At 40.0% G+C, this 12,336-nt stretch overlaps 1 protein-coding gene across 5 annotated transcripts in view; it reads left to right on the top strand.

The window, feature by feature from the left end:
• B3GALNT1 (beta-1,3-N-acetylgalactosaminyltransferase 1 (globoside blood group)) overlaps positions 1–12,336 on the top strand; it is a 52,257-nt gene that overhangs the window by 16,187 nt on the left and 23,734 nt on the right. The gene's annotated exons all lie outside the window — the stretch shown is intronic.

Genomic DNA, 12,336 nt, shown 5'->3' with positions numbered 1-12,336 from the left:
GTAGAAGAAACCAAAGGTTCAGCAGGCCCCTCCTACCAGGAGGTCACTGAGAACACAGGACAACCACACAAAAGATCAAAAAAACTTTTGGAAACATTATGGGGCAGATTCCATGGTGTTAGTGTAGGGAGTTGCAAGTTACATCTCCAGCAAAGCTCCCTCGAGGAGAATTCACCCCCCAAGAGGGCACACTTACCTTCCCTGGGATTTCTGTTGCTTCATTAGCCAAAACTGCCCCCTGAATAGAAGCCCCATGAGCAAACACTGGCAGACAACCAAGAGGAAAGTTAATGCAGCCGAAAGCTGTAATATAGCATAGAGCCTCCTCTGCACTGAGGAATCCTTTTGAATGGTAAGAGACCATGTGCAAGCACTGGTAAGAGAATTCTTGACAGTGCAGCTCCAAACAGAACCACATATGGTTGCAGGAGGCTGAGAGGTGGTGCAGAGATATAGGGCTTCTCAGTGATTTCCTGATATTTGGGGGCTGCTGGATCTGTGTCTTCCTTCACATGGAATAAACCACTGTTCTTCCTTCCCCACCTCAAAAATTACAGGAAATTCTACAAGAAAAGTCAGTTTCCTGGCCCATCTGTGATTATTTTCACATGGGGAAATGATCTGGCCTCCAGTTTGTACTTAATTCTGACTTAGGCTAAACTTGTAGAGAAACTAATGGTTCTGCCTGAGTAAGGCCTGATTATAACTGATCAAGGATTTGGTCTATAACTGTCTTCAGTTACTCTGGAACTTTGTGGCCTTGTCTATGCAAAAGAAATTTTGTAAAAGTTTCACAGTGTTAACAGAATATCAGCTCCACTGGTGGAAACAATGTTTGGAGCCTTACTATAGGCAGGTTATCAGTTCCCACTGATGTTTTAGGCACTATGTTACCTAAACTTCAGAGCAGGCCTAATTGACATGCTTAAAAGGGTGGCACAGCAGCTGGCAGGGGCAGCCTATCCACAGTGGCCCCTCTCTCAACATTGGGAATGCTGGTGAAGCTGAACCGGGAGTGGCAACAAAAGGAAATTTTTGCAAAAATTGTCTATAGGGCTTGTGAAACAATAAAATGGTTGTGTTGCTGCAGGTTAAGTCCTCTGTACCTTCATAGTTCAATCAGGAAGAACTGGTTGGAAAAACCTATTGATGACTTGGGTTTCACAATACTTGTCACAAGAACTTTTTAAAATGTCACTTTCTGGTCAAGGTCACACGTACACGGCATCCAACAACAATACAAACCTGTCTTTATAAAGATAATATGAACCAACCAAACCAGTGACTGATTCAGATTTCAGCATATAACAAAACAAAACACAAAGCACAGCAAATCCTCACATTACAATACAAAATGACTATTACAATAAAATAAACAGATCTAAAAAGTTAGCTTCTATTTTTTCCCTCATTTGAGTGATCTTGGCACAAGCAAAATGTACTTGTCAGAACATGAATGTATAGAGTAAAGATTAAAGATAAACTACAAAGCAAGAAACGAAACAGAGGGCCCTTTTTTGCCTCTTTATCCTGTACAGTGAAACCAAAGAGTTTTTGGTTTTCTGCACATTTTCTACATTAGAAATTTAAAAAGTCTTGACTTCCTTGTTGTTGGTGGCAATGATACTCTCAAAGGCAACTGTTCATTTGACAGGTTCAAATGTGGCATTTCTATGTTTAGGGAGAAAAATTCTCAGCTGTAGGTGTTTAAAATAGTGGGCCTGGGGTGGAGTATACTATCTCTTGAGCTCCTTAAATGTCAGTCGGGTAAAGTGAGATAGCAAGGACCTCATGTCATAGGCTCGTTCACACTTTAATGGCCTGTCTAAACAGCACAATTAGCTTAGTTATAATAAAACAGACTAATTTTAGAGAGGAACTTTTGGTTAATGTGTCTCAAATGGGTCATTCAAAAAACAAACAAGTGTACACTTTTTTGAAAATTTAGGCTTAAAGGTCATATAGAAAGCTTTTGACAGAGCCAGGAATAGAATCCAGAAATCTAAAATCTGTGGATCAACCAGAAAAACAAAAAAATTCTTCCACCTGTTACGGTAACTGATAAGAGCATTAGTAGGCAGAATTGGTTGGGAATTTTCCATTGGAAAATCATTTAAATGGAAAATGCACTTTCCACAGTATCATAATTTTGATTTTTTTCATCAGGAAAATTGAAATATTTCATTTTAGATTTCTAGACAGAAAATCCAAAATACAAAATTTCATTTCAGATCAGTTTGACCAGAATCAAAATATATCATTTTATAAACAGACCCAAAACCTTTCATTTTCAATCAGTTCAACAAAATCTCTCTTTATCATGGCACATTACCTTATAGAAGTTGTACTTTGGGTCAACATCTTCTAGATGGACTACATCCCCTATTAGGCAATATGGATTTCCCTCTGACTGAACTCTCCAGCTAGGCCACTAAGTAGTTCAGATCTCCTTCTGGGGATTTATACTGTACAATTGTAGACCACTTCCCCAGTGGGCTATGGGTGGGGAAGACTCAGGCCTATCTACTATTCCAGGTCCCAATCCAGGCACCCTAAGAATAGCAGCCACACCCCTCCACATCCATTTAATAAAACTACCTTCAGTTCCCTGGGCCACTTCCCCACAGGCCCAGCCTTCACTAAAGCTTCACCCTTATCTCAGGGCTCTTTTATGTTAGGCCTAACAGCCAGCCAGGAGTTCTTCCTTGCTCCTCTGGTCCCTTCCAGCACTAAGCTGTCCATGGTGCTGTAGTTCCCTTTGTCCAGACAGGCACCTCCTCTGGCTCCAGCAAGAAACTAACTGTTACTACTGCTGCAGCTCCTTTTTATAAAGCCATACTGGGCCCTGATTGGTTGCTCCCTACAGCCTTTGACTGGCTGCTTCCTTTGCAGCCTTCCCTCCCCCCCGATTGGCTGCTTCCTACACAGCCTCTCTAGATTGCTTGGAGGACTTAGCTCCACTACTCTTTTCCTGGGATGAATATATCAGGATCCTGAGGCCTCCAGAAGGGGGCCTCTGGGCCTAGTCCACCCTGTCACACAGACAATCATTATCTTGGGCTATTTTAAACATACAGATGAGCCCATCCTGGCCCTTTCTATTCAGGGAGAAGATCCTAACTTCCAAACTCGAATGGCTCCCACTACATAGAATAATACATAATCATAATCATAGAAATGGAGGGATGGAAGGAACTTCAAGAAGACATCCAAGTCCTATTCTTATAAACCTCTAATGATGGGGATTCCACAGTCTCCCTGGGAAGCCTGTTCCAGTGCTTAACTATCCTTATGTATCTAGTTCAGTAGTGCTATATGTTATTTTTAAAAATATGTATGGCTTCAAAATTGCTCTCCATGGAGCAGTAGTGATTTTCAACAGCACTATTTTTCTTTCAGCTGTGTCATTTTTATTTACATACACCTTGCTGCATTCACTGAATAATATGAAGCCTATTTGTAAAAATAGTTGTTTAAAGTTACTGCAAGAATTTACTCTGTTCCTATATTTTGTACAGTACCTGTCTGCTAATGTTGCATTTTGCTGTTTGAGATCCAGTCCTGCTAACATGCACATGAGTAATTTTCTTCATGTATGTATATAGTTCCACATGTGAGAGTGTTTGTACCAGCAGGCCCTTATTGTTAAATGTAAGGTTTACTAAAAGGGAAAGCTTGCAGTGCAAATGACTTATTAAATAGTTAATAAAAAAAACCCAGATAGAATGTCATGTCAAAAAGCTGGAAACAAACAACTATGCACTCTGTTCCTGTGAATTAAGCTAATTAAGAAAGATGAAATTCAGGGCCTCATTTTCTACTACATAGATTACTGCCATATACTGGAGTGGAACTCCTAGAGGTTCCTTCTACTTCTTTCTTCAACCCCCTCAATTTCCTTGTGCTTTCTTCCTCCAGCAATTCTAATCCAAGTCCCTTATCCTAGATCAGTCCTTTCAGTATCCTCTTACTTCTCATTCCTTCCCTATCTTGAAATGGTAACTTTCCCTTTTCTTACTATGCTCCTACAAGAAAAGGAGTACTTATGGCACCTTAGAGACTAACAAATTTATTAGAGGATAAGCTTTCGTGAGCTACAGCTCACTTCATCGGATGCATTTGGTGGAAAAAAATATTTTTTTTGGTGTTTTTTTTTTCCACCAAATGCATCCGATGAAGTGAGCTGTAGCTCACGAAAGCTTATGCTCTAATAAATTTGTTAGTCTCTAAGGTGCCATAAGTACTCCTTTTCTTTTTGCGAATACAGACTAACACGGCTGCTACTCTGAAACCTATGCTCCTACAGTATATTTTTTCCCCATGCCACCTTCAGACTCCCATCTTCTGTCTGTTTCCTTACTGTAGTTTCTCTCTCACCTGATAAGGTTCTCAACCCAGAATATTCATCTGCCCAACATTCAAATCAACAGATACCCAAGATGTGCTGGGGGAGAGCTTTTCAAAGTACTGCCTGTTTGTATTATTGAATGCTTTTATATATGTTATCATGGATAATCATTCCTGTGATGTCATCACTGCATCATAATAGATTGGGACTTGGTATTTCTGATGGTTGGGAAAAGGAAGAAGAGGTGAAATTACAAACTGATATACAACTTAGAGTCAATTAAAAAAGGAAATAAAATGTGAGCCAGTGTATAACATTTGTTGTACTTAGAACAATTTTCATTCTTCTATCTCTAGCTTTAATTTTCCTCCTAACTGATAGTGGATTCTCCCTATTATGATTTATTTTCAAGGTAATTACTTATTGGTGAAAAAAGAGAGCAAACATTTCAGTGCAGATTTACAGGAGTTATATCAAAATCAAAACTGTGGCATTGTGTTTTACTTGATGTTAACTGTAGGGACAATGTTAATCTTTTCTTATTTAAAAATTTGATAACGTTAACAGAAAGGTAGAAGCTAGGTTTTTTTTTCTGATTCAAGAAAAGGAGTACTTGTGGCACCTTAGAGACTAACAAATTTATTAGAGCATAAGCTTTCGTGAGCTACAGCTCACTTCATCGCTGTAGCTCACGAAAGCTTATGCTCTAATAAATTTGTTAGTCTCTAAGGTGCCACAAGTACTCCTTTTCTTTTTGCGAATACAGACTAACACGGCTGCTACTCTGAAACTTTTCTGATTTAGTCTCTTTTACTGATATTGGCCCGGGGGAGGAGGACCTCATCTGAACCAGAACAAAATAAACCTAAGAAAAAGATTGCTTAGAGATTTAAAACCATGAAAAATGGTGCTGCATAGAGAGAGGTTGGTCTACCAGCCTGAGTAGTACTGAAAGACAAAGGAATCCTCCCTCTCAAGCCAGGGAGTCACAGTAGAACTGTTCTGCTGCAACTATAGCCTACTGGCAATAATGGTCTCAATTGTCCTTGCCCCTGGAAATTCACAGAGAAGTGTGGTGATTCACTAGGTAGTAAGGAGGAGGACCTTGTTGAAGAGAATTAGGACCAGCCTATTCCTCTTGTCTTCTCTCCATTACCTGATGAAGCTGTGATCAAGTCTACTTTTTCTACAATAGATTTAAAAACCTTTTAGGAGCTCCTTAAAAAGAATGGCAGACATTTTAGGAAATCTTTTGGAGGTGGTCCAAGAAAGGTTGCATCAATTGTTTGACATTCTCCACCCAACATCACAGAGCTGACTGACCATTCCTATTAACGATGGAATTCCTAAGGTGGCCAGAGATTTGCAGAAAACCCTGGCATCTCTCAGACACATGAAAAAGGCACACCACAGATATAAAGTTCTCCATAAGGAGCTGGTGTTCATCTTTGCTCACCTGGTGTGACAGTCAGGGTCTAGATACTTCAAGGGGAGAACAGACGGTTTAAATCTCTAAAATAAGAAGTTAAACCATTGATTGCATACTATGTTATTGTACTATAAAATATATCAAGTAAGATCCTTTATGAAAGTTTGTAATGTTCTGAACTTGATGGTCATTATGGGTTATTTATACAGACTGGAGTTATGAATTTATGTATTTGTGTATATAATCTGTGATGCAACGTCAGCTCCATTTGATAGTAGGGCAGTGAGCAGTCAAACAAGGAAGGGCACCTACCAAACCAGTTTCAAGTAACTATCCATTGTTCAGCTAAAGAAAAGACAATGGTGGACCATTAGAGTTAGTGGAAAGACATTCAGACAACTCAGAATTAAAAACAACATCCAAGCTCTGGAACAGCAAGACAGGAGGGAGTTTCTCTATTCTGATTAACCATGAGTCATCATGGACTGAGACAAAAATAAAAGGAAAAAGCCTTTTAAAAGCAAGCTTGGGACAGTTTCAGGATGCTGGATCTCTCCTGTAGCTAGAGCATATGCTAGGAAACTATTTTAAGACAATAGATAACTCACATAAGAAAAGTGATTTTACCTAATACAAAAGTGTAAAGCCTGAGGTTGCATCTTTACGTTTATTTTTTGTGTAACTTGTATATGTTCGCTTTTCCTTACAATTCCATCTTTTAATCTGTGATTTTTCTACTAAATAAACTTTTTGTTTCTTTTTTTATCCAAAGCAGATCTCTGGTGTGCAAACTGTGTGGAGTGTGTATGCCAAAGTAAATTGCTATCTGGGGGGCTGGTCTCATGCCTCCAGGGGTGACAAACCAGAGGGGAAAAGACCAAGTGTCTGGCAGTTAAAAACTTACGTGGGATGTATTTGGGGAGTCTCAGGACTGGAAGCAGGGGCGGTGGGTTATATGGGCCCGAGGTGCCGCCCCGCATGCCTCACCTGGACTGTCCCCCTGCCCCCACCTGTCTCCCCAGGAGCGTCCCTGCCTGCGCTCCCTCACCGACCTCTGCTGGCTACGAAAGGGAGCAGAACCAGCTGCTACCTGCGGAGGGAGGAGGGGAGGAGGCACATAGGTTATGGCAGCCCCACCCCACCCCCCCGAGCATCTCCATAGGGGATGCGAGGGGCTTCCTGGACCTGAGAGGGGCCCTAGAAGCACATGCAGTGACAGTGGTGCTGGGTGAATGTGCTGCCGGGGGAGGAGAGAGGGGAGGCCCCTCCTCTGGAGCTCACTGCTGCTGGCAGCGAGAAGGTTGGGGGGAGTCCTCCACTCTGGCCCCAGCCCCCATCCTGCCTGCATCCCAAACTCCTCATCCCTGGCCCTGCCCCCCCAGAGCCACACCCCCAGCCAGAGACCTCACCCTCCTGCACGCCAACCCTCTGCCGTAGCCCTGAGCCCCCTCCTGCACCATGAACCCCGCATCCCTGGCCCCAGTGCGCAGCCCTTACCCCAACCCTCTGTCCTAGCCCTGAGCCTCTCCCACACCCCAAGCCCCACTCATGGGGGGAGGTGGGATTTGGACCTGTTCTGGGCACCACCAAAATTATACGAACCTGCCTCCCCTGACTGGAGGGGCTGTTGGTGTTACCCTGCAAAAAGTAACTGGGCTAGTGAGAGCCAGGGTTAGACCTTATACCGGTCAATTGGCTACTGGTGTCAGGGAATTGAATCATAGCCAGGCACCCAAAGATTTATGGCAAGCAGTCACTTAACCTCTTATCAAGCCACTCTTTGGGTGAACTCTAAAAATGGCACACTTGGTTCCTGCTTGTCGCAGTGGCTTGTGAAAAATCTAAGCTGCCTGACCCTCCTAACTCTATGCCCAGGTTTAAGAAGCCCAAGAAGTTGGACTTCCTGGATAGAAAGTATACTCCTCAGCTACCTTGCAGTTTCATATAGCCAACTACCAAATTTTGTTGGCCAAATACGATTTCTTGCAATGGAATGAAGTGTTGTGGCTCAGTGAGAAACTTCCTCAAAACACCTGGGATGAACTGAGAGATGTGGCTATAGAGGGCCATTTGGTGGTGAAAACAACATTACAGGCCTTGCTAGATGCCTGTGAAACTGTGGTTTGCTCAATGGCCACTGCAATCAATATTCACAGAACATTGTGGCTGCAATACCTTCTGTGCTATGTCTATCTATTTACGTTTATAGCACAACCCAACAACTGGGCCCATCAGAGAGAAGGTAACTTCAGGCTTTAACTGTTCAGATGTTTAAAATGAAGGAGAATATAGAAAATGTAGAGTAAAAGTAAATTGGACTTGGAATACCACTGAAAGGGAACCACCACTGCATTAGCTGCTATGACCAAAATTTTCAACGGCGGCCACTAGTTCAGGCCACTGACACCCCTAATGACCTGATTCTCTTCTAACTTAGACAGGTATAAATCAACCATGTGTGTAACCCTGCTGAAATTAATGAATGCACGTTGGTGTAAAAATAGTTTATGTGCAAGGAGAAACAATCCAGAGGTGTCTTACAATGGACAATCAAAATCAGTGGCCACTTCTGAAAATGTTGGCCTAAACCTATTGCCTTTCATATATAGGGTCTTATTCTGCTTCCACTAAACGAATGGCAAAACTCCCTTTGAGTTAATTAGAAGCAAGATTGGGTCCACAGACTCCTGGGAGTTTTTAGTCTGCAGAGAATGCCAGATCAAGGCCATAATACTTTAAAGTTGAATTTTTTGGACTAGTTTTGTAAATAATTTGTTGATTCAGGAGTTTTTAAATGATCATTTGGGGTTTAATAAAATGTAAAATAAAGTGTAATCAAGCATGAAATTTAACTATAAATAAAATGTTCATAGCACTAATCTACTTTTGTGAACTTGAAATCAAAAGACAGTCACTGACACAAGGAAACAAAAATGTTCTCTAGAGAGAACCAAACAATAATTTCTGGACGTTGATTTCAGCTGGAGGGCTCCTTTGAAATTTCCACTAATGAAATTTGGGACCAGAATAGAGGTGGATGGCTATGAAAGAAGTCTACTGTTAAAAAGAGGAAGAGGAGCATCTAATGGCCTGTGATATAGGGACAGAAAACTTAAACTCCACAGAGAATTAGTGAATTATCTTCACAGTAATCTTAGGCTGTATGATGCTGTTCAAACTCCAAGTCACATGGTACAGGAGCATCAGCAGTAAGTATCCCTCTGGCATTACAGTCTATCCCTGGTGGAATGGGACACTAGGAATACAATACCCTGAAATGTCTGGGTTGGCAGCATTTTCCAACCTGGCCCTCCCTAGGTTCCTTTAAATATTGTACAGCATAGAAAAACTAAAAAATAATTACTCATGTTGCGGACTATCACATGATGAGAAACAAAGACAATTTCTTATTCTTTGACTACAGCTTTAAAAGAAGACATTTTCTTCAAATCAGTTTCAGTGTGTCATTTTGTCTAATTAGAGACATCAGTGCATTTATTAAAACCAATGTCTGTAGGAGCAAATGTCCCTAAGGAGGTCCTCAGGATAGTGAACTAGATTAAGGCTTATAAAATCAACATGTAATTAAGGTAAATACCAATAGTTTATACAATGGGAGAATTAAATGTATGCCAAATTTACTTACAAATACTTATGAAGCTCTCCATCTAGAATGTTACATTCTTTCTGTATTTAACATTTATTGAAATACCAGGGATCACATTAGAAAAAAGAATGTTTCTGCTTCTCATTTCTCTGCATGACTGGATCATAACCTGACATGGTACTTAAAAGGACTGGGCCAGACCCTGAAAGGGTCTGAATACTTGCAAGTCTCTGTCTGTAGAAATGCAAATGTTCAGCATGACTCAGGATCTGGCCCACTATCATTACTATAAGTTTTAATAGAAAGTTCTGTTAAGAAACCCTCTTCTGTTTACCTCGGTGACTTTTCATGAATATTTTTTGAATGAGTCAACATGTTATTGCTGGATGCTTTCCTTCTTGCTTAGCATTTGTGAAACCTGATATTCCAAAGGCCCTGTAGTTCCTACCTGTTTTCATGGTAACTTACGCATAGGAAGAAACAAAATAATCTTTTACACATGAATTACTTTGTGCATAAATTTTGCCACTGGGGAAAACAGGCATATTGAAATTTGCAGTAGCTTTCTCAGAAGGGACTGTAGGAAAGTACATTTTATCAATGGGGAACAGAAGCACAGAGAGACTAAGTCATTTGTCCATGGTCTGAGAAGCCTATGGTAGAAACAGGGAAATGAAACCCACCTCTCCTGGGTCCAAAGCAAGCACCTTAATCACTGGCTATCCTTCCTTTCCTCAGAGTGGGCTGCAGATTGCTCAAAACGGCTGGGAATGTAACATTATTTAAACTATAAATGAGTTGGGTTACTGGACATATAGGAATAATAATCTCATTATGCCTCTTCTCCCTGCTGACAAGGCAAGGTACCCATGTAAAATGTCTAGCATAAATTAAATCTGTCACAGGCACCATTACTTTTTTTAGCCTTAGAATTAAATTATGTTAAATTCACAACATTGGGGAAAAGGGTGATTTCAACTATTATTGTTTTAATTGAGTATCTTGAATTTTTAACTGGTTTAGCCATAGAGGATGATGGATACAATGAAAAAAATCAAGCTTTACTTTGCTCCAGTTATCAAATTGTTAACATTCACTTACTGGAATCCCCAATAGTAAAAGTACATAAGAAAAAGATATTTTAGTGTGCTTGTGTTCCTTATTATGTTATTTATGTCTTCAGTAAGGATTCCTGCTATGTATTCCAATAAAGTATGAATGGCAGATTCTATGAACAGGTGGCATTTTACATATTTATTGAGTGTATGTACATAACAAATATATGCTGTAATAAAATGTATAGAGAAAAATCATAAATTTTTTCAATGGCTGGGCAATTAATTATCTGTATTAAAAAAATTAGATCTTGTTTGAGTTCAATGGTAGATTTTAAATGTGTCCTGAAGAAGCATCGTCATATAGTATGCTACAGTGTAGCAATGGGTCCTAATAAAAATCCCAAGCTCTAAATGCCTCCAAACTTTTTGGAAGTTTGGATCTAGAGCCAAATGTGACATACTTGTCACATTTCTACTATTTAAGGTTTTGGTGCCTAATCCTCCCACATGGTGATCACCTTCAGATCTGATTAGGGGTAGTAGCTAGAGATGGTTAGAAAACTGAATTCCTGTCCCGAAAAAAATTCCAACATTTCAAAATTTGTTTTTGCTCTGAATCTGGAAGAAAAGTTGAAATTTTGAAATATTCTGTGCAATGAACTATTGTGAAATAGTATTTTTGGAAAAATCAAAACAACCTTATCAAATCAAAATGTTTCAATAATGTCAAAACATAAAATATTAAATATATTTAAAATTATAACATAAATGGAAATGATACAAAGTTGGAACACATGAGAGAATCAAAACTAAATACTCCATTTCTAATTTGTTTCAAAACTTTTTTTATCAATGTTGTCAAAGTTAACACTTTCCTGCAAAATATTTTGATAATAGCATTTTCTGATGTGAAACTGTTCTGTCAAAATGTTTTCAATCAGCACTAGTAACAGGATTTGACCCAAAATCAAGGACAAAACTTGAGTTGGCGTGAATGGAAACAGGATTGGGCCACACTGATTTTAAAGAAAGCTGAGGAAAATCAGCATTTTGCAGGAGTGAGCCCATAGGGGAATCCATAGCCATAGCTGATTTCTAATAATTGGACCTACAAATTTACCCCATTTGTAAGCCTAACTGTGGAGAAGAGGGTAAAAGTGTTACAGTAACCTGTAACAATAAATTTTAATGAGAAAAGGTGCAAAAGGAAGACAAACAAACTGAATTAGTCTAAATAAAAAGGCCTAATATTACTCAAGGAGCATGTTAAGATCATGTTGTAAACAAATAAAGTGTGGGTCTGTAAATCAGTGGACCAAAATTGCTGTCAGAAATTAGGCCTAATTGGTTAACAAAATAATGAGGGGATGGGCTATTCCACCCATTACTCCCTTTTGAATTTTTATTTGTTTGTTTTTAAAGACATTGGTCAAAACAATACAAAAGTGAGGATTTCACAACTACATCTATAAAGACATAAGGGTTTCCCAGCTGTGTCTATTGATAAGTGAGTTCTTACTGAACAGAAAACTATCAAACTAAACTTCCTTTTACATCCTCTAGGCTCTTCCCTTTCTCTGATAGATCATATCACCTTTCTAACAGCCCCAGATTGCCTTATTTTCAATTTATTTCCCCCCTGCTCCCGACTAGGAGTGGGAAGCAAGAAGTCCCAGGGAGCAGCTGGGCTCCCAGTGGGGAGCTGAGAGCTCTGGCTCTCTGTCCCCCATACTGCCCCCTTCAGTTGGTGGAAATGCTCCTGTTGAGGACACACACCACTGACAGAAAGAGGTGGACATCAGCCACTGCAGTAATTAATGTGTTGACTGCTAGTCAACCTAACATAAGTTGACTTAAGATGCTAGTGTAGACATAGCCTAAGTCTTGGCAAATG

This window comes from Dermochelys coriacea, chromosome 9 (assembly GCF_009764565.3).
Source record: "Dermochelys coriacea isolate rDerCor1 chromosome 9, rDerCor1.pri.v4, whole genome shotgun sequence".
Classification (NCBI taxonomy): Eukaryota; Metazoa; Chordata; order Testudines; family Dermochelyidae; genus Dermochelys; species Dermochelys coriacea.
The sequence above is the reverse complement of the archived record's forward strand: the minus strand, read 5'-3'. Positions and strand labels throughout refer to the sequence as shown.